The sequence below is a fragment of the Stegostoma tigrinum genome, chromosome 20, assembly GCF_030684315.1.
Source record: "Stegostoma tigrinum isolate sSteTig4 chromosome 20, sSteTig4.hap1, whole genome shotgun sequence".
In the NCBI taxonomy this organism is placed as follows: domain Eukaryota; kingdom Metazoa; phylum Chordata; class Chondrichthyes; order Orectolobiformes; family Stegostomatidae; genus Stegostoma; species Stegostoma tigrinum.
The window spans coordinates 49,385,312-49,404,901 of record NC_081373.1 but is presented as its reverse complement, the minus strand read 5'-3'; positions in this window follow the sequence as shown (position 1 = coordinate 49,404,901).

Below are 19,590 nucleotides of genomic sequence, written 5' to 3'. Positions count from 1 at the left end.
GCTCCTCAGAGTTGAGTGGCCACACATAAAGGCACAATGCCTTCTGTGGGAGTGGAGAGACATCAATTGACAGCCAATGTAGTAAGCTTCAGTAAGTTGTACTGTGCTGTGCAACCATCCGATTACAATTGTTGTTAGAGATAGTAGGAACTGCTGATGCTGGAGAATCTGAGATAACAAAGTGTGGAGCTGGATGAACACAGCAGGCCAAGCGGCATCTTAGGAGCACAAAAGCTGATGTTTTGGGCCTAGACCATTCATCAGAAAAGGGGGATGGGGAGAGGGTTCTGAAATAAATAGGAAGAGAGGGGGAGGGGGATTGAAGATGGATTGAGGAGAAGATAGGTAGAGAGGAGACAGACAAGTTAAAGGGGTGGGGATGGAGCCTGTATGGCCTAATTCTGCTCCTATATACTGCCTCCATCCCAGCCTCTTTAACTTCTGCAGGGGAGAGGTTTGAGTGGGTGAGAGGAGTGGAGAGGTTGAGGCGGTTGATGTGCCCCCTTGACCTGTCCGTCCTCCCCGGACTGACCTATCCCCTCCCTGCCTCCCCACCTATACTCACCTCTACAAGCTCCATCCCCGCCCCTTTAACGTGTCTGTCTCCTCTCCACCTATCTTCTCCTCGCTCCATCTTCAATCCGCCTCCCCCTCTCTCCCTATTTATTCCAGAACCGTCTCCCCATTCCCCTCTCTGATGAAGGGTCTAGGCCTGAAACGTCAGCTTTTGTGCTCCTAAGATGCTGCTTGGCCTGCTGTGTTCATCCAGCTCCACACTTTGTTATAACATATCAAGGGCAAACTGGGGATTGAGGTAAAAGCAGGAAGATGGCGCTGAGGTAATAGGATCATGGCTGGCCATCTGAATGGCAGAGCAGGCTGTAAAGTCTGATGGCCTAGCAAAAGTTAATCACTGAAATATTGTTTCAGTATTTTATAATTATAGGCTGCTTGTACCGATAAAATATCTGCTCGAGCGTAATTTTCACTCAATAATTGTTAAGTCACACGCATGTGAGAAATGAGCATCCTCCGAAAATTTCACAAGAATTTGCTCATCTCTCACAAGTAATTGAGAGTCCTTGACTGCAAATAGCCTCAGGTGTTAGGGGTCCTTAAACTGTGACATTGCAGCCACGGTGTTGCACCTTAATGTGGACAACACTGGGGCTAAAAGTTGCACAAATTGAATGTGCTCGGATGGACATTTCTTTTGAACACATACTGCAATGAAGGCTTATGTATTTCTTTGAAAAATGAACTTGCAGATGGAAACTTGGTCCGTTTTGTTGCAGAAAATGAACCAATGGAATAAAGAGTTTATACTTAAAACTGTAAATAAATAGTCAGTCAGTCTATAACTAACTGTCTTGATGCAAGAGATCGCAGAATCACAGATTCTGTCAAGGTGGTTAAACTGGAGAAATGTGATGACTGTATCTATAACAAAGAAGATACTCTTAGCATGAGCCTGGGCTCAGCAGTCTGTTCAGTTCCCCACCCAAGGCAATCTCTTCTGCAACCCACCACCCATGCCAACAGACATGCATCAGAGATAGTAGGAACTACAGATGCTGGAGAATCTGAGACAACAAGGTGTAGAGCTGGATGAACACAACAGGCCGAGCAGCATCAGAGGAGCAGGAACGCTGACATTTCAGGCCTAGACTCTTCTTCAGAAATGGGGGCAGGGAAGGGGGTTCTGAAATAAATAGGGAAAGAGGAGGAGACGGATAGAGGAGAAGATAGGTGGAGAGGAGACAGATGGGTCAAAGAGGCTGGGTTGGAGCCAGTAAAGGTGAATGTAGGTGGGGAGGTGGGGGGGGGGGGGGAATAGGTCGGTCCAGAAAAGACAGACGGGTCAAGGAGGCAGGATGTGGCAGGGGTGGAGAATAATGCGTTTGGAGGCTGTGTTTGGGAGGTCACCTGAAGTGATGCAGTTGTGGATGGTTTGGAAAATGATGGTTTGGTGATCAGGGGTGGGGTCATGATCAAGGGGGCGATAGCAGGAGGTGTCGGAGAGTTGGCGCCTAGCCTCAGCGATGTAGAGGTCAGTGTGCCATACTACAACTGAGCCTCCCTTGTCCACGGGTTTGATGGTGAGGTTGGGATTGGAGCGGACGGAGTGGAGGGCTGCACGTTCTGCAGAGGAGAGGTTGGAGTGGGTGAGAGGGGTGGAGAGGTTGAGATAATCGATGTCTCGATAGCAGTTGGAGATGAAGAGGTCGAAGGAGGGTAGGAGGCCTTGGGGTGGTGTCCAGGAGGATAGGGTGCATTGGAGGTGGAGGAGGGGTCAGTAGAGGAAGGGTTAGGCTCACGGTTAAAGAAGTAAGCGCGGAGGTGGCAGAAAAACTGCTCAACATCCAAACGTGAGTTGCATCCAACGAAGGCCTCTGCCCCAGGGCTTACTTGTTTAACTCCACCCGAACATCGAAGAATACATCTCTCCCAAACCATCCACAACCTCATCACATCCGTCTCCTCCCACCCACAGCCTCCAACCTCATCGTTCCCCAACCCCACACCACCCACTTCTATCTCCTTCCCAAAATCCACAAACCCGCCTGCCCTGGTCCACCCATTGTCTCCGCCTGCTCCTGCCCCACCAAACTTATTACCACCTATCTCCACTCCATTTTCTCCTCCTTGGACCAGGAACTCCCCATCTACGTCCATGACACCACCCACGCCCTCCACCTCTCCAAAACTTCCAATTCCCTGGTCCCCAACACGTCATCTTTACCAGGGACGTCCAGTCCCTATACACCTGCATTCCCCATGCAGATGGCCTAAAGGCCCTCCGCTTCTTCCTGTCACGCAGGCCCAACCAGTCCCCCTCCACCGACACCCTCATTCGCCTAGCCGAACTCGCACTCACCCTCAACAACTTCTCTTTCAATTCCTCCCACTTCCTACAGACAAAGGGGGTGGCCATGGGTACCCACATGGGCCCAAGCTATGCCTGCCTCTTTGTAGGTTACATGGAACAATCCCTCTTCTATGCCTACACTGGCCCAAAACCCCACCTCTTCCTCTGTCACATTGATGACTGTATCGGCGCTGCCCCGTGCTCCCACAAGTAGCTCGAACAGTTCATCCACTTCACCAACACCTTCCACCCCAACCTTAAGTTCACCTGGACCATAGTTGATACCTCTTTCTCCTTCCTGGACCTATCTGCCTCCATTGCTGGCATCCACCTAGAAACCGATATCCATTTCAAGCCCATCGACTCCCACGTCTACCCAGAATACATCTCCTCCCACTCACCTTCCAGCAAAAATTCCATCCCCAATTCCCAATTTCTTCGCCTCCGCCGCATCTGGTCCTGAGAATGGGCATTCCAATCACGGCAATCCCAGATGTTCTCGTTTTTCAAGGACCACAACTTCCCCTCTGCAGTGGTCAAAAATGCCCTCGACTGTGTCTCTCACATTTACTTCAACTCATCCGTCACACCCCCTCCCCGTAATAACAACCAAAACAGAATCCCCCTTGTCTTCACATACTACCCCACCAACCTCCAGATCCAATGCATCATCCTCCAACATTTCCGCCATTTGCAATCTGATACCACCACCAAAGATATTTTTCACTCCCCACACCTATCTGCTTTCCAGAGGGATCACTCTCTCTGTGACTCCCTTGCCTGTTCCACACTCCCCTCTCGTCCCACCACCCCCGGCACTTTTCCTTGCAACCTCAGGAAGAGCTACACCTGCCCCTACACCTCCCCCCTCAACCCAGGCCCTAAGAAGACCTTCCACATCAAAGAGATGTTCACCTGCACGTCTGCCAATGTGGTACAGAGCATCTGCTGTTCCTGTTGTGGCCTCCTCTACAGCTGGGAAATCGAGCAGAGACTTGGGGATCACTTTGTGGAACACCCTCACTCAGTTTGCAACAAACAACTACACCTCCCAGTTGCGAATCATTTCAACTCCCCTTCCCACTCCTTGGACGACATGTCCATCCTGGGCATCCAGCAGCGCTACAATGATACCACCCAAAAGATGCAGGAACAGTATCACATATTTTGTATGGGAACCCTGCAGCCCAAAGGTATCAATGTGGGCTTCACAAGCTTCAAAATTCCCCCTCCCCCGACTGCATCTCAAAGCCAGCCCAGCTCTTCTCCGCCTCCCAAACCATTCTTCCCACCTCAAGCCCCACCCCCATCTCCTACCCCCTAACCTCATCCCGCCTCCTTGACCTGTCCATCCTCCCTGGACTGACATATCCCCTCCCTACCTCCCCACCTACATTCACCTTTACCGGCTCCAACTCCGCCTCTTTGACCTGTCTGTTTCCTCTCCATCTATCTTCTCCTCTATCCATCTTCTATCCACCTCTCCCTGTTGCCCAATTTATTTCAGAACCCCCTTCCCCTCCCCCATTTCTGAAGAAGGGTCTCGACCTGAAACGTCAGCCTTCCTGCTCCTCTGATGCTGCTGGGCCTGCTGTGTTCATCCAGCTCTACACCTTGTTATCTCAGATGTGCAATCATCCTTTTTGAAATTTAAACTTCCTGTATTGCAGCCGTTCATATGATTTGTCTTTTGTTCTCTCCCTCCATCTTTTCCTCTGTTGCTTTGGTTAAACCTTAACACATCTGACTTCTTGCAGTTCTGATTAAAAAGTCATCAGTCTTAAATGCTGACACTATTTCCCATAGACGATACCTACAGAATACTTCAGCATTTCATGTTTCAATGTGAAACAAAGATCCTGATTTTTAATTCAGAAATTAAACTCAACAGAAGCTCAATGGCTGGCACAGCAGATTTTGTGCATTTACACTATCATCCAAAATGAAGATCAATTCACAACGTCATTTTTCAATAATTAGTAGTTACATCCATGGAAGATGTCAGCCTCATTTGATTTAAAACAAATGTTTTCAATGCTCGTTAAAGATGTTCGATTAAGTATGTAGTGACACCAGTCGTATGTTGAAGTGCACTGAGGGGTCAAACGTAGATCTTTTATCTTAAACCAACAAACACGGGAATGTGTTTGAACTTCAGATGATGATACCTGTTTAAGTAAAAGCATTTTCTTTTCATAAATATTGCAGATAAGGAGAGGAAGAGTATATATGTTTGCAGTGGGAATTTCAGTTCCAAAGTGTCTTGCCTCTCTCCACAACTCCTCTCCTCAAAGTGTCCTATCCTTTTACTGGAAGACAGTCAGCTGAAATATCTGCTTTAGCCATTCTAAAGCCTTGTGCAATTGCACATGTGCAAGTCAGTATCCTGAATTGTAAACAAACATTACAGCAAACCAATTTGAATACTTATCTTGGATAAGTCACTGGGTTGACATCTGAAAATATTGCATAGGATACTCAAGCCTGTAATCATTAATGACAACAGTTGAGATTACTTACCAAAGCAAAATGATGCATGTGCTAGAAATTTGAAACAAAAATTGAAATAGTTCTGCTGCAAGGACATCTTGACCTAAAACATTTAAACTCTTTCTCCCCATCTTGTTCTCCTGACAAAAATATTTCCAGCACTATGCATTGAAACTATCTGCATGTTCAAGCCAATATTTCAAATGTAATTTATCATCTTTGTTAATGACAATTTTGTGCAGGCTATTCATTTTTACAATCCTGTTATCTTCTGTCACTCTATAGTATCCACATGAGCATTATAGCCTGTATACTAATGCTTGCATTGTAGTAAGTCCGTGCCTAATTAATTTTTTTACTGGGGAAAGTTAAAACAAAAACCAAATGTGTTGTGTTTAATGCTGTAGGTGTCGCAGAACTGCAGCTAACTGATGGTTGGGATGGAGAGTGTTGCAACAGCCCCTCTGACAATATTGGGCCTAAGAGCACATTTGGTTAACAGTGGTAGGAGAATGAATCACTAAAGGGGTCTGCACAAGAGGCACTTATCTTGAAAACAAAATGTAGTTTATTGCTCAGTAATAGATACATTTCACAGTGGTTGGTTAGACATCTTAAGAGCCAGGGATGACATCTGTCTCCATCAGAATCTTAAACTAGACTCATTAATTCTCAACATAAATCTGTGGGACATTAGATTGACTGGAGACTAACGCAGTGTCCACAGTTAATACTTTAAGCTGCTACCTCATAACAAAAATAATAGAATTCAGAATTGAACTACGCCATTAAATGTATCAAAGCTACACAACTTCTTTTGAAGAGAGATACGTTAATCAGTTGACAGTTTGTCTCTTTAGAAACTAACGTGAATTTCACATACTGTATAACCTTTAATCAATATTTAGCATGTACGTCTGCGAGATCAGCCTTATTCTTCAAAGTCTCTAATGTTTCCAACCAGGCTAGAATTATTAATCCCACGATACATTCAAGTTTCTTCACTAAACAGCTCAAGGTTTTCTCATTACTAATGCTCGTCTTCTCAGCTTTTCTCTTCTACCAATTCCTGGACACAAATTGCAGAAACATTTCAGAAATGGTGACAATAATGTACTACAGTCTTGTGCACAAAATGACGAGCTGAAAATATTCACTTTTCAAACTTATTTAACATGTATTCAGTGTGATTTTCCTAACAGCACTCAAAGTCTCAACTATCTTCCCCTTATACCCTGCAAGTGGTATGATGCATCTGTAGCTGTTGATCTGCTCCAATCTTTCTTCAGCTTCACCATTGATGCTCCAGGCATGGGTTTTCTGTTATAGAACGGGAGTAGCAGGTGTAGTATTTAAAAGTGGCAGGCAATACCTGCCTCTGGGATTCGTACCCTCATTCACATTGCCATTTGCCTGCCAGTGTTACCACCTTGGCCCTGTTTCCATCCTGCCCTTGCCTTTCTGAATCAAAAATACACAGGTAAGCTTCTTTCTGAAAGGAGATTAGTCTTCATTTCCCAATTAGACATGATCCATTTCATCCACAAATATCCAGCCTGGTCCCCAAATGAGCCTTCAACATGATTAAGTGATTTTCCTTGATTGATTACAACTACCAATATCATTCTTTCATACCTAAATGTGTAAAACAAATAGAATTCAGATTTGAAATAAGCCACCTGAATGAATCAACAAACTACACAACTTCTCCTTTTGAGTTGAGCTTTAAGATATCCAGCATACAACGAACATAGCCATCAATCTAACAAGCCTGAGCCTACTCTCTGCTGAAACCATACAGCTAGAGGCATCTTGGCCAGGCAGAGAGTCTGTCATTTCTTTTTCTCCCCAACCAACTGGCTTCATAAATCCTTGGTTTCCTAGTTCCTTTGCCCTAACCTCTATCAACTAGAGTAAGATAATGGATTTAATGACCACCAAGACTAAGATATCTGTCTCTGCAGTTTTCTCCTGTTCACTTTTGAATTAAAGTGCTCTCCTTCTCCCATCCCTCCCATTGTTTTGAACACTTTTCCTCTCAGTTTGTCATCCTCAGTTTCTTTTCCCAGAATTAGGCTTTAATATCTTCATCCTCTCCTTGCTTCAATTTGAAGTCGCCATCTGCTTCAAGAAGGCCACCTTCATCCTGGTACCAAATAAACACATGCAGTGTGCCTCAATAGCTATAACCCAATGGCTCTGACATCCATAATTATGAAGTATTTCAAGAAGTTAATCATGGCTCATATCAGCTCTCACCTTCTAGCCTGCCTTGATCCCTTGCAACTCACCTATTGGCATGACAGGTCCAGGCTTCCACACTGTAATCTCAATTAAACTCATCTCCAAACTCAGAGACCTTGGTCGCTGCTCTGCCCTCTGTAACAAGATACTCCACTTCCTGACCCATAGACCGTAGTGAGAATAGGCAACAGCACCTCCTCCATGAATCCTCAGCACCAGCGCCCACAAGGTTGTGTGCTTACTTTACTGTATTCTCTGTACACTCATGACAGTAGATAAATTTCAGCCAAACTCCATATACAAGTTCACTGACAACACTACCGTTGTATCAGAGATAATGGGAACTGCAGATGCTGGAGAATCCAAGATAATAAAGTGTGAAGCTGGATGAACACAGCAGGCCAAGCAGCATCTCAGGAGCGCAAAAGCTGATGTTTCGGGCCTAGATGTGGATGAAGGGTCTAGGCCCAAAACGTCAGCTTTTGTGCTCCTGAGATGCTGCTTGGCCTGCTGTATTCATCCAGCTTCACACTTTATTATCTTGAACACTACCGTTGTAGTCTGGATCTCAAAAAAAATGATTAGACAGAATATAGACAAAAAAAGATCTTGGTGATGTGGTGTGAAGATAACAATCTCTCTGTCAACATCAGAAAAATGAAAGAGCCGGCCATTGACTTCAAGAAGCAAGGGGGAGGGTACGCCCAATCTACAACAATGGAAGCTAATGTGAACATGGTCGACAGCATCAAGTTCTAGAAGTGATGATCAACAATCTGACCACCCACATTAATGAGATAGTCAAGGCACAACAACATCTCTTCTTCCTCAGGAGGCTAAGCAATTTCAGCATGGCCATTAGGAATCTCACCAACTTTTATAGATTCACGAAAGAATCATTCTATCTAAATTGAAAACAGTTTGGAATGGCAACTGCACTGTCCATGATGTAAGAAACCGTAGAGAGTTATGAACACAGCCCAGTCTATCATTCGAGCCAATCTTGCATCCATTGACCCCATCCATAGTTTTCACTGCCTTAGAAAGGCAGCCAACATCAAAGACTCCGCCTACTCCAGTTATAACCTCTTTGCACACCTACCAAGAGATTCAAGAACAGTTTCTTCCCCACTGTTATTAGACTTCTGACTGAATCTCTCAAATTTAAAATTTATTGTTGATTTTGCTTTTTGTGCACTTCCTTTGCTGTTGAAACTTTGTACTCCTCACTCTGTTCAATCACCCTGTGATCTTTGTATGTCATGATCTGCCTGTAATCCATACGAAACAGCTTTTCACTGAACCCAGGTACATGTGATAATAATAAATCAAGTCTTTAAGATTATTATGAAAGAATATGCTTTCTACTTCCTTTATGCTAACACACCAGCTACTCAGCTTGGCTCTCATACTGGAGGCTACTGAAGAAGGTTTTCTTCTGTCAGGCAGTACCCTTTCAAAACTATCACCTTTCCTTAAAAGAGTCATCCTTTAGTCATTTTGTCCTTTCAAGTTACCATCCCACCTCAAAATCTTCATAGTTGAAAGTCCTTGAACACATAACATTCAACATCAAAGTCTTTCCTTTTCAGGCTTCGATTTGAATTCCTCCATTACAAGGAATCTCTACTACAACACATCTCGATCCGCATCTTACTATGCAACCACAACTTTGTAATTTACATTTGCATGATCAAATTAGCATTTTATAATGAAGCAAACAGATCACTCAAATAGTATAATTGTTCTTCTCAAGTTTGGCTGAGTACACACAGACAGATAACAATTACATTGTCCCTCAATAACTTTGTAGTTAATTGCTGAAAAGTTGACTTTTCATTCCAAATGGCCGAACTTAGATTGATAAAATCCATCTGGTGTTAACAATGCTGATATTTTTCTGGCTTTGTCAGTAATGATTCTTGCTGATACCAATTAAAACAAGCCAAGTTTTCTCAGAAATTGAGCTTTTCTAATTATTTCAGTCGTCTAATCATGAAGGTTGAATCCAAATCTGCTTTTTACCATTTTGACTTGATGGTAATTGATGTAATTTTTGTGATTAACTTAGCTCTGATACTATCACAAGAGGTGACGTCCAAGTATTAGGAATCTGTAATTCTCCATGCTGAACATCACTTGATATAATTTCTCTAGTTTGAGTCTTGCAGGATGTATTCTGTCAGCAATGTTTCCCCTGCATTTATATCACATAAAGCTATAGAGTTTTTCTTTTCATGGCCTATTTTCACAAACTGATTGAAGTGTCTGTCATATCGTCATGCATCATTTTGATAGTTTTCTGGAAGGTAATAATAATTCATTTGAATGTCTAAGCAACTCCATATTACTTAACCTGGCTATTGGATGATTAACTTCCAAATTCTCAACTTTAGTTCATGGAATATCCTGACTTTTTAACAAAAGATTTCCCTCCCTAACATTTTCACCACTGTGAATACACTTCTGTTCGGATTATCCTCAATGAAATAGTATTGATTTACTATATTATCATGACACATTTACGGATTTTTCTTCTTTTCTGAAGTACACAATACACACAGTTTGTTTTGAATTGACAAGGTCGGTGAACCTTACTTTGAATCATTTCCCAGGGATGAGCACCAGTTCTAATATCTTGAATCCCAAAACAAAAATAAGTTTTGGCTTCTTTATCTGGGGACTGGTTTTGAGCAACTTTCATTTGCTTTCTAGTCTCTGAACCTTGATACATAGTTTAGGAGTGTCATCTAAGCTTTGGTTTATAAAATTCTTCTTTATATAATTTAAGGCATGCTCCTACAATATGCATACATGTCAGTTCAAAAGGCTTGACCCCTGTGTATATGTTAGGGATGTCACTGATGATAAACAATAAGGAAGTTCTTTTATTTCAATCATTGGGACTTCTGCAACAAATTTATTAAGGATCTCTAATGTTTCATGCCAACGTTCTACTGTTTTATCATTCATAATCATAAGGAGCAATGCACATTATAGTTTTGAAATAAAACAATAAATCATTTGAGTATTTGTAAAACAAGTGAACATTGCAATCTGATTGTTTCTTTGAGTGATCCATATTTTGTGAAACAAAAAGTTGGGTTAACTTTCCACTGCTTTTTTTTTGCCATGATTCTCCAAGGCATCGCTTAAGGAAATACTGCCAACACATCTATTAGAGTGAAAGTATGTGATTACCACTCTTGGTTCTATCAAGTTGAGATCCTGCTAAATAGTTCTTTAAAAACTCAAAAACAAGTTAAAGTTGCAGGTTAAAAATCAATGGCCAAGGTATAATGGCGGAGCACTATTACTTAATTTCTGTGTGGGCTATTTGGAAACCATTTCTTAATTCCGGATTGGAATTCTGCCTTTCTGTTAAAGAAGAGGGGCTTAACATATGATTCTCGGTAGCTTCTCCTTTATTCTTTTTATTTAAGCTTTCAAAAATTGTCGTAGACAACTGAATTTCCGATGTGTGCAAGAGGGCAGTGTGTTTATGGAATGAGCTGCCAAATGAAGTGGTGGAGGCTGGGACAATGACAATATTTGAAAGGGTCTGGATGGGTACATGAATAGGAAGGGTTTAGCGATATGGGCCAAATGCTGATAAATAGGACTATGTCAGATTGGAATGCCTGGTCTGCACAGATGGGTTACACCAAAGGATCTATTTCTATGATGTATGACAGTGACTCTGTAAACTCAGCGTTTTTACAGACTTGTCCTCTTGCCTGCCTGGTTCAATAGCCTTGTGATCTGGTTGCAGTACAGTTCGAAAACAATCCAGTATGGTCCTCCTGCAGTCTCTGTTTCTTTACTTCTACAGATTGTCCGGCTACAGTCAGTAAGACGAATAATTTTGAAGCAGCCAAGTAATGCCCCAAAATGTAAAAATAGATTCTTGGGAGGGGATTTGCCATGCTATTACCTGGCATTTCTGATTCCTAGCTCTTTAAAATGCTTTTAAAACTGCGCAGAAAATATTCAAGAAAGCTAATTGGTCTGGTAGCCTTCACGTTTAGAGGATTGGAATGCAAGACTGCAGAAGTAATGCTGCAGTTGTACAAAACTGTTTGGAGGAATGTGAGCACTACACCTTAGGAAGGATATATTGCTATTGTATATCTACACTGTACTCTCTCCAAAAACGATACCTGGACTTCAGGGTTCAAATTTGAGGAGTGATCATACAAATTAGGTGCATTTTTCTCTGAATTTAGAAGGTTAAGGGGTTGTTTGATAAAAGTCTGCAAAATATTAATAGGAAAAGACATGATAGTTTATCTTTCCCCTTTTTTTTGTTTGGGGATTCTACAACTAGGGGGTATAGTCTGAGAATTATGGTCAGACAGTTCAGGAGAGATCTTAGCAAGAACTTTTCTACAAAGGGTGGTAGATAATGGAACTCTCTTCCACAAATGGCAATAAATGCTGGATCTGTTGTTAATTTAAAATCTGAGATAGATAAAGTTTTGTTAAGCCAAAGTATTCAGGGGATATGGGCCAAAGGCAGGGATATGGAAATAAGCAAAGAATCAGGCATGATCTCATTGAGTGGAGTAACAGGTTTGAGGGGCTGAATGCCCTCTCTTCTTCCTTTGTAGCTACAACATCTTGATCAATTAAGTCATTTGTGCATCCTGTTCTATACGAAAGGACCAGTTTGCAACCCCCATATACCACTCCAAGTCAATGTTTTTTCCTTCATTAACCCTTCTGTAAGGCAAATAATATCAATTAGTATCAATACTTGACTTGTTCCAATGTCTGTCAATATAATGAGTAATTTACTCCTGATTAGGAAAGAAAGGAAAACCTCTTGCTTTGAAAATAACATTCAGGACGTGAAAATGTTCTGATTCTCTTTATAGATAATCTAGGAAGAATATTCTTGACAGGACTGAGTCTTTTCTCCATTTTACTAACTTCCAAGTGAACATATTCCATTTGCACCACTACTACAGCTTTAATATTTCCTTTCCAGATGTGGCCTTTGAGAATTCCTTATGCATTCCGATCACTATATGTCTCCCTTTTAACTTACAGCAATTAGCTTTGTTATGTCATGGTTGAAGTTTGAAAACATGAGTTTCATCGTTGAAACAGAAGCTAAAACTGAATACTGCATTCCATGGCTATAAGAAAGAATAGGAAGAGGAGAAAACTCTTGTTGCTGGAAGGATTCAAAATTAAGGAAGAAGTCTTGGATAGAATGTTTGAGTTGACAAGATACTGGGACTGGACTGGATGCATCCAAGGATTTAGAAAGAATGTAGGATGGAAATTGTGGATGCTGGCTGTAATCTTTCAGTATTACCTGGACTTGGGCGAGGTGCCCAATGACTGGACAATTGCAAACCTTATAGCCTTGGTCAAGAAAGGTTGTAGGATAATCCCACCAATTAGAGACCAGCCAGTTTAACGTTGGTGTTGGGGATGTTTCTAGAAATAATAATTTGGGATAGAATTAGTGCTTACATGGAATAATGTGTATTGATGAGGAAGAGTTGGCAAATAATGTCTTAACTGACTTGGGATTTTTTTTGAATGGCTAACAGAAAGACTCAATGAAGATAAACCTCAGGTCTGGGCAATTTTCACCCAATTTTGTTGCCTAAGATTCAGTGTTTTGAAGGTTAGAGAACAAATTGAGAGGGTTGATTGCCCTCAGAGGTTCCATTACAAAGTTTAATAGTAATGTAGTTTGGTACACATCATGTTTTGACATGTAAATGGACTGGGTGCTGAAGATACTGCAGATGGAACAGATGTTCCAAGGAAAATCATCTTCTTAGTATTTGAAGAAAATAAGCTGAAGCTTTTGACAGCATTTCTGCAAATTGTTATTTCAGTGGCAATGATACAAAAGCATATCTCCAGAGAAATGGCAGTCAATTGTTTCTTATTCTTATTTTTTATTGGAAATGCACATCATTTTTAGGAAACAATATAAATGTAAATCAGACATTAGATTATCCGCACTCCATCTGTGTGTTGCAAAACACACTGCAAGGAAGAAAATCTTTTGTAGCTCATTAGAGTCGGCGCCTTAGAGTCAGACAGCTTGGAAACATTTGGTCCAACCAGCCCATGCTGAACATAATCCCAAACTAAACTAGTCCCACCTGCCTGCTTCTGGCCCATAGCCCTCCAAACTTCATATATACTTATCCAAGTGCCTTTTAAACATTGTAACTGTACCTGCATGCACCATGTCCTCTGAAAGTTTATTGCTCACACTAACCACTCTGAAAAAATTTGACACTTATGACCTTTTTAAAAAGGTCATTCTCGTCTCACCTTAAGTATATGCCACCTAGTTCTGAACTCCCCAATCCTAGGGAAAGGGTTGTGGCCATTCACCTTATCTATGCCTCTCGTGATTTTCTAAACTCCTATAAAAAGGTCACCCTCAACCTTCTGTGCTCAGGTTTTTGTAAAGACAAAGATTAAATTAAACTATCAAAATAACAATGAAACTGAAACATTTTGGACACAGATGTGGGCTTTATCATGTTGCCATGTTCCAGCACAAGTGTTATTCCCTCGACACTGGCTAATACCCACTTCCGCCATGCTTTTTATTTCAGAAATATACTTATTCATAAAAATAAGCCTATGTACACATGCAGTCATCAGAGCAGTTCAATTTTGTACTCATGTCTTTACATATGTTGAACAAATAAACCCAAAGTATTTACACATGATTTGTGGGAGGGCCTGATAACTGAACAGATCCCATATAAGTTCAGCAGAAAAACCTCAGATGGTGGACTTTCCCCATTGCACCTTGGTGGCAGGTGCCCTGAGCTTTAGTGTGTGTCCTTCAGCAGATAGTCCTGGACCTTGGAACATGATGGACTGCCAAACTCAGTTGAGGACAACTCCTCGCTCTGGAAGGCCAATAAGCTTTGGACAGACCAAAGAGAGCCTTTAACTGAGTTGACACTCATTCATGTACAGTCGATGTGCCAAGACACTAAGACAAAAACTGTTGCATCTCTCTCCTGACCACTTTTGCAAATAGCACATTCTGGAAGGAAATGTGTGACAGTATCTATCCCCTCACAGCTGCTTTGAGGGCAGGATGTAGTGGCAGAGAGAGTCTGGGCATCCAGGAAGGATCTCACGTAGACCCTTTCTCACTACCAGCCAAATGTAATGGTGGTTGTTGGAAAGTTCTGGTGATGACGCACTTTGCCAAATGACTTTGACAGCCTGCTCAAAGAATAACCCAACACTGGATGCACCCTCTCCTTTTCATTAGAGTGGAGGTTGCTATGCTCTGACCACTTTTTGATGGACTTGTAGTCAACGGTGTTTGTCTTTGCAAATTTTTGCAAATTGGACAGGTGACATGGAGTAGTCCAACCACATGGAGGTCCACAGCAATGAAGCCAGGCCTATCCTTCACAACACCAGTTACTACCTCAGTACATAATGACACTTGTTATTTGCGTCCTGAGGGTCTCTGCAGAGCAGAATCTAGCCACAACGCTGGTCATCAGGATGAGGGTAGCATTGAGTATGTTTATTCCCCACCCCCATGCACACCAGCTGCCCCCCCCCACACAATCCATTCAGAGCTCGATACACTTTGTCCCTGTGGATACGGTCCAGCTTAGACTCCAGATGAAGTGGAAGATGGTCTTGCAACTGAAATAGCACAATTTCTAGGAATGGACCACTAAGAGTGCCTCAAATATGATGACCAATCTTCTTTTTTACACACAATGGAGGGGGAGCAGTGCTCCCAAAAGTCCAAGTATTTGCCTCACTTTTGCAATACGCTCCTTCCAGGTTTTTGCACACATCCCAGCCCCGTCCAAACCATTTATCCCCTTCACCATCAGGATACCCTCTTCACCATCCAGTTATGCCAGCAGGCTGAGCCGTCGTCAGCCAGAGTCATTCGAAACGTTGCAGAGCAGGCAATCAGTTCTGCTACCATAATTTGGCAGGGATAACTGCAGTACAGTGCCAAGGTGGCTTTGAAGTTTGTGGGAGCCCACTATATCCACACAATTAATGCTATGAGGTCCCAAGTATTACCTACAGTAATCTGGGAGCCCATCATGAAAGGGGGTGTTGCGTTACATCTCACAGGTAGTATGCAAATACCTTTCAGAGAAATGTTCATGATATCATCAACATATCATTGCATGTGAATTGAGGACATAAAGCTCTCAGTCACACCCGTTCTGGCGCTTCTTGCAGTATGGGATGCTGAGGGAAGCAGATTGCTCAGTACTAGCCCATACACAGCAATTCCTGTGATTGTAATATACATAGGTAGTAGGAGCTGTGTTAAAATATCTATTGAATCTTTCAACACTATGCTGATAATGTCTACTTCTTGAGTCATGGGAGTTTGCATAAAGTATTGCCATATCAGGTACAAATGCACTGCTAAATGTAAAAAGCCTATTGCAAGCACGGACAAGATTAGAGAGGATAAAAGGAAGAAGCAGCAAGATATGGATGAATAGAAGAAGGAAGCATGCCGAACACCCAGGAACTAAATTGCAACTGAGAGTGGATTGTGAGGTTTGATTTCTCAAATCAATGTCAATCCATCATTCCACTCTGCATTATCCATTTTAGATGCTCCAAATTCAACAGCCCTTTGGTCACTATCCAAACTCAAGTTCCAGTGCTAGAAATCACTCAATAAATGTAACCAATAAAAGTATTCATATGTACAAATAAAGTGAAATATTTAACATAGCACATTCATTTAGTGTCTGTCACTTTGTACCTGATCTAGTACTCCTGCAATCTACTAACTCCAACATTGTTAACTTTCAGATGGGTGAACAACAAAATAGCAGTTTTAGGCCTTGAATGACTGGCTTTACACCGTATTGCTTTGGTATGCATGACAGCAGTCTGACTAGTCGGCTGGGAGGTATTAGAAATATAGTTGATGAAACAAGATTAATGGAAGTATAAATGTATTTGTCTTGAGAAAACAGTAGATGTATTTTACGCAGCACTGCTGCCAATCCAGCAAGGCAGTGCTTCTCAATTGTAGCAACCCGTTCGACGACATTACTGGGCTGAGGTAAGAGTTGTCTGGTCCTTTTGACTCTAGTATCTCCAGCAATGAAGGCACAAGCCCAAAGTGACATGGCAGAAACCTGGGCTTACGGGGCACCAAGCATAGATCTGGGGACCTGAGTCCACGCCTTCATTGCAGGACAGATGTTTGGTGCCTTCGGTCTGATGTCGTATAGACTTTGTTTTTCGTTTAAACTTTTCCAAGATCAACATATGCAATTTTCCCCTCCCAGAAGGTGACAAAATATAAATAATGGGGTAAGTTAATCCTGGAAAGAAACCTTCTTGTAACCTCACGAATTAAATAGTTTGTGGAAAGTTAAATAGACAATGTTCACCATCCACCAGCATTGAAGTACTGAAGTGGTCAATTAAGGACCTCAGCAAATCACCTTCTTGATAACACAATGTTCAATGTTCAGGCAGCGACCAAATAAAAAGAAAAAGAAATATTAATTTCCCAACTGTGAAGCCAGGAGACCTGCCTTCTGGATTGGGAGTATCCAATTGCCCTAAACTCATCTCTCACTCACGTCCATCCTTAATCTGGTGAGGACAGTAGGCACTTCAGTATACAGTTCCAGTTTTTATGAGCCATTTGGCATATTGATGTTAAAAAGCAAGTTTTGCCTTCACTTTTTAAATTTTAGTTTTAACGTTTGAGATACCTTCCTGCCTGTACTGGGATGATACTGATACACATGTTTAATCTTTTAAATGACAGATTGGTAAATGGTCTGCATAATTTTAATACAATTGACCCTGTTTTCCAGATTTCTGAGCCATAGATGCCAACAGCACTTCAATTTCTTCTTTTATTTCTTTCTTATTGTGGCTTGTGCTTATGTTAAACTCCATTAAAAGGAGTGTCCAAATTGTGTAAATTGCATATTCACAGATTTTCCCAAATATAATAGTTTTGTTTCCCCATATTCATTTTATGTGTGCTTTCTTCATTGTTATTAATAAAACTATCAAAAGGCATTTCACCGGACATTACAGGTGTACTAATCAAATTATTGATTCCAGTTGTTTTACAAGCAAAGCTGCTTTTTACAAAAATATTAGTCGATTTTCACAGTCAAATCTGACAGTGGTGGAACCTTCAAATTACTTAACTTCATCCTAATCTTTTATATGGAGAGTCTCAGTGGTATCTTAGCCAATTTATTCTACTCACACGTAGTAGTCATCCATTCATTGTTTAAAACTACACAATTGATCAACATTGTCACCAATAGATTCATCACTGGGCAGAAACATCTCGTGACCAATAATATGCCTCCTCTGATTTGAATCTCTATCTTCTACCCTCAAATGCTTTGTTTCATATATAAACCAAAAGAACTGTAAATCAGAAACAAAAGCAAAAATTACCTAACAGCTCAGCAGGATGTTGCCGGGTATGGAAGGTTTGGGTTATAGAGAGAGGCTAGGTTATTTTTCACTGGAGCATAGGAGGTTGAGAGGTGACTTGATAGAAGTTTGTAAAATAATGAGAAGAAATGACAACTACCATCAACTCGAAGATGGGGAATTTCAAGACTCTGGGGCACATTTTTAAGGAGACAGTGGAGAGATTTCAAAAGACACAAGAAGGATTTCATAAAAAATATATAGAGGGTGGTTCGCATATTGAATGAACTTCCTGATGAAGTGGTGAATGCAGAAACAATTACAACATTTAAAAGGTTTTTGGATGGATATAACGATAGGAAAGGTTTGGAGGGATATAGGCCGGGAGAAGGCAAGTGGGATTAGTTTATTTTGGGCTTATGTTCATAGGGAGTGGTTGGACTGGAGGGCCTGTTTCTGTGTTGTATGACTCTAGGTCTGGCAGAGAAATCACAATTAGTGTTTCAGGTCGAATGACCCTGAGCTTTGTTTCATGTTTGGTTTTGAATACATGAACATGCATTGGGATGGTTCATGGCATAAATGGAACTTTGAATCATGCTGGAAACATTGATTAACCACACCCTGACTATTTGAGGTTCAGTCAGTTATTGTTGAAAAAGAAAACCCACCAAATCTCTTCTATCTTTAAATTATCAGTTGTATTTCTATTAGCTACAGTGCCTCTCCTGTTCTGCCACTTGTGACCTGCATCTAGGATGATCTCACTAGTTCATTAGCAGTGTGTCCTCAATTTCTGTGATAACACCGATTGTCCCCTTTGTGAGATAGATACTGCTGGGAAAGAATGCTTTTCTAGGATCTTTTTTAGTTCATCTGGCACTTGTTCTAGTCATGTATGTATCTATGCACATGTAGATGCAATCAAAACTAGACATCTGTCCTTAAAGTTTCAGAGATAGTAGCAACTGCAGATGCTGGAGAATCTGAGATAACATGGTGTAGAGCTGGACGAACACAGCAGGCCAAGCATCAGAGGAGCAGGAAGGCTGGTGTTTTGGGCCTAGACTCTTCTTCAGAAATGGGGGAGGGGAAGGGGGTTCTGAAATAAATAGGGAGAGAGGGGGAGGCGGATGGAAGATGGATAGAGGAGAAAACAGATGGAGAGGATACAGGCAAGTCAAACAGGCGGGGAATGGAGCCAGTAAAGGTGAGTGTAGGTGGGGAAGTAGGGAGGGGATAGGTCAGTCCAGGGAGGACAGACAGGTCAAAGGGGTGGGATGAGGTTATTAAGTAGGAGATGGGGGTGGAGCTTGAGGTGGGAGGAGGGGATAGATGGGAGAAAGGACAGGTTAGGGAGGCAGGAATGAGCTGGGCTGGTCTTGGGATGCAATGGGGGGAGGGGAGATTTTGAAGCATGTGAAGTCCACATTGATACCCTTGGGCTGCAGGGTTCCCAAGTGGAATATGAGTTGCTGTTCTTGCAACCTTTGGGTAGCATTGTTGTGGCACTGCAGGAGGCCCAGGATGGAGATGTCATCTGAGGAATGGGAGGGAGGGTTGAA